Consider the following 4,505-nt stretch of genomic DNA (forward strand, 5'->3'; position numbering starts at 1 on the left):
GCACACACACACACACACACACACACACACACACACACACACACACACCTAGCTCAGAGAATCAAATACAGAGCTTTTTGCTTGTGCTTGCTAGGGAAGTGCTCTACGTCCATCAATCTGTCTGTCTATCTTTCTATCCATCTTTCTGTCTGTCTTTCTGTCTATCCATCTGATCATTTGTCCATCTTTCTATCATGTTTCTATCTATATCGATAATCTATCAACTATGTCTATATCACTATAGACTATATTACTATTTCTAAGAAAGTTTTTGTCACGTAATTGTCATAGAAAGTATACATCATGGTGTATGTTTTTTTTATACATGTGTGTGTGAAAATACATGAATGTCCTTATGAGTATAAAATTATAAATCATAAAATACTAACACATTGTATTCTAAATTCCTTTCCTGTTGTAATTTTTCTGAGCGCAGAATGATACAATTATGTGGAGACACTGGGTTTAAAGCTATCATTATGTCAGCATTCCTTCACCACTCTGTGGTGAAAATATTGGGTTTATTCCCACAGCATTTATTGGGGAGGGCAATGAAAAAGTTCATGAAAGCAAACAGAGAATTTGCAGGAAATCTGAAGTTAAATGTGGCTACTGCTAAGAATGTATTGCAGAAGCATAAAATACATATTCAATTATGTAAATAGGCTGGAAAAAAGTATTCCAGCTAAACCTGACCACTAGTTATCTGAAGGCTTGCCAAATTTCAAATAAAGGTTCATTGAGTAGAATGTTTAGACATCTGGATACTTATTCTTGAAGTTCTATAAGGACATTCCTCATGTAGTTTGAGATATGGGCATCTAAGCTGCTGTTTCCACTGCAGTTAAATAGTTATCCTTAGTAATTTCCTGTTTGCCATCTTCTTCTGAACTAACTAAAGATCAAAGGTATAATATTTTTTCAACTAGTTTTCCTGCCTAATTTTCTAGTTAGTGTTTTAGCAGGCTTGCCTTGGCAAGCAAGGTTTCTCTTTGACATATTCATGCTTTCAATCTTTGATCTTTGTCTTGTCAGAGCTATGCCAGTTATTAAAATTAAAATCAAACACTGTGAAAAATACTAACAAACTTAAGCAGTTCACTGAATTTAATGTTTATACTTATTTTTCCAGTCATGCTCATGTCACAGGAGACTCTGAATACAGAATAAATCTTATACAACTTCAATCTGTAATAAAACCAGGAAGTGGGCATTACAATCTATGTAACCATCTTTCACAAATCTTGTATGCTAGTCTGTGCAGGACAAAATGTACTTTGCTCAGTTTTATTATTTAAGCCACATTTGGTGTCCTTATTATTTCACTGAGAATCCTCCAGGCTGATCAGAGCTCAGTCAACATTCACTTAATCACATATTAATAAAATGCAGACAGTTAGGACAGGATTTGAGACATGGATTTACACAGTTAGTACAACTTCTGCATAAAGAAATTGGAATTCACACAAGTTAAACACATGTTCAATGGAAATCGATGTGTTTTCACAACTGTGCTCAATCTACTGCCATGTTGTTTCTCATTTGTTTTTCAATCACAATCAACACATATGCAAGCATATGGTAAATATAAGGCCACACACCACCCACAAAACAGAATGTCTGCTCAACAACTTTGAAAAGGATTCAGAACTTGAACTTACAAATGGTCTGTGTCTGGTGACACATAGAGGAGCAGTTCACCCTTTATTACATCATATAGTAATTTCTGATTGTAGACTCAAAAGAAATGCTAAAACCTGCTTAATTATTTGCCATAGTAATGTCACATGTTAGCAGACACTCTGATTATTTTCTTTATTATTTTGATAATTGGCACATAGAAACTATAATTCTTTTACATGCACATTGGTACAAATAAAGATCAACTCTAAAGTATGTATATACATATATCATATAGAATTTGTATTTAACTTTAATTACTCAGAATTACTTTAATGAAAAATAAAATGTATGCAAATGAATAACTATTCTACTCAAATTATTACTGTTAACAATAGATAATTAATGGAAACATCTCTACAAAAAGTTAGTACTCAAAGAAACTTGTTATAATCACAGTCATAGAAACAAGTATATTAGTAAGAAAAATTCAAGCGAGTATCTCTTCTTAGATTTTATTTTTGTCAGGTGTGATAACTCCACTGACAAAGGCAAACATACATTCTGAGAAGCTACATGAAAATTATAGACTTTCAAAGTTTAAATTCTGCCAAATGTATTGCTACATAAATAAACAAACTTACCCTTGTGAAAAGAAAAGGGTAGCCTATGTTCCATATAGTGTGTTATAATAATATTATTATTAAATGCTAATCTTTCAGAAGGCAAATAAAAGATACTAATATATTTTATTTGATGCTAGTATCAAATAAAGTACGTACTGAAAACCAATTAATTATTCTTTGCATATTCCCATTACAAAGATAGAGGAGTGTATCTGAAAAAAATATGCATTAGGTTTAAACATCTCATCTGATTTTATAACAGACAATAAAAAAGACTTCATAGGAACCCTAATGTTTAAAAACAATGATGCCTTTAAGGAGTTGAGGAAATAGAAAAGAGCTCTACTAAAAGAACCCTGTAATATCAACTAGCAGTTAATTAAAAGAAGTCTCATAAATGAATCTTTAATTCAACAAAACTGTACATTTTAGGTAAATCCTTTAGTTACTGTTGAGTCAATTTCCTCCTGTTATTTGGGGTGGCCTCACATGAAGTTTCTTTCTGAATAATTCCTGTTTTGCTTAGATAAAATTTTAACAGCACAGAAAAAGAGCTTAAAAATCTAATAAAATATATGAAAGAGCATAGTAAAATGATTTAAAATTATATGTTCTTCCTTGAGAAAACCTGATGAGAACATATTATAACAGGAAGTACCCACTATTATAAATATACTAGACTAAATACATCTGGAATTGTTTAATCTGTATTAGACAATATGGAGAGGAGGCTACAATATAGAAAGTCTGGAATTGCTAGGACAAATCTAAATCATTGCATTTTTGGTTTTGTTTTGTTTTTCTAAATATACTCTCATCTCTAATTTTGTTCGTAAGAATACCCCAGAAATTTATTTTATGAAGGCTTACTCTCATAAATTCTCATTCAAGGGTTTTGGAGACCCTAGTTATAAGAACCAATGATAACTAGAGGAAAATATTTCATAAAGTTTCTAATCATTACAATTTTAATCATATGAGAACCAATGAATGAAGATAATTTCCTCAAAAGTTAATAATTTACCTGAAGAAAAGATACATCTTTACAAGAAAAACATCATATCATCAAACATTTCTCTGACTTTTATAGAAAAAGGGATATTCATCTAAAACTCAGATGACATATCCAAAAAGAAACACAGTACACAGACCACCATCTCAAGTCATATATAGCCACCATATAGAAGTTTCTTATATATTTAACTTAGGAAAGAAATCTAAAATCAGTTACAAAATAATTGAAAAATAATGCCATAATTAGCTGTCTTTCATGACCAAAAAATTTCTAACACCAGGAATGGGTTAAATACAATTAAGTTCTTAGTGAAACCCTTCAAAAAGATCAGATGAAAGTCAAGGCTGCTGGTTGCTCTCTATAAACTGATGGGAAGGATCTGTTGCTGAAGACAGTGCTTACATATGTCATTGGACACAGAAAAGATGAAATGATGCCTGACTAAACCCTTCATCCCTACTGACTAGTATTCATGGCAATGGAAGTTTCTCTGCACATTAGCAAAGATAAAAGTAAATATAAACCCAGCTATAAACACTCTGATCTACAGCAATGACTTTGCTACATGATCCCTGTTCTAATAGTGACACAATGCAGTAATAACTAAGCTCTACTTGATTTGATTTGCAGACCCACTTCATGAAATACAATTCATTACTGGCATTGCTCAGGTGTCTAGATAGGACATAGGTCTAAGGATATCAAATAAATTGATCCTCTAAAGGAACATAACAATAAATGTACTCCTTAGGACATTCTCCTCTACTCATAGACCAGTTCTTGTTAAACCATCATGAGAGAAGCTTCCCTTTGCTGTAGATGAAAACTTACAAAGACCTACATCTGGTCAATGTGAAATATATGAGAGACCATTGAATGTTCAGTCCTAAATAGAAATTCTTCAATAAACCCCTTCCCTCAGGGATCAGGGAGCTCTGTAGGAGAGAAGAAAAAGAGCCAGAGTGAATAGAAAATACCAAGTGTCTTCCAGAAACAAGAGGATTGATTCAAATATGAATTTACAGAGTGTGTGGCTTCATGCACAGAACAGACCTTGCTGCAGGAGTACAAAAACAGATGGCTTATCAAGGCAGAGAGTGTGAACAAAGGATTCAAACTATTCTTATACCTGTTGTCAGGAGTCATTGTGAAACAAGAGCTAGCAAAATGTCCTGAGAACTACAAATTGAGCTTTATGAATGTCTCTCTCTCTCTCTCTCTCTCTCTCTCTCTCTCTCTCTCTC

Source organism: Mastomys coucha, unplaced genomic scaffold (assembly GCF_008632895.1).
Source record: "Mastomys coucha isolate ucsf_1 unplaced genomic scaffold, UCSF_Mcou_1 pScaffold17, whole genome shotgun sequence".
In the NCBI taxonomy this organism is placed as follows: Eukaryota; Metazoa; Chordata; class Mammalia; order Rodentia; family Muridae; genus Mastomys; species Mastomys coucha.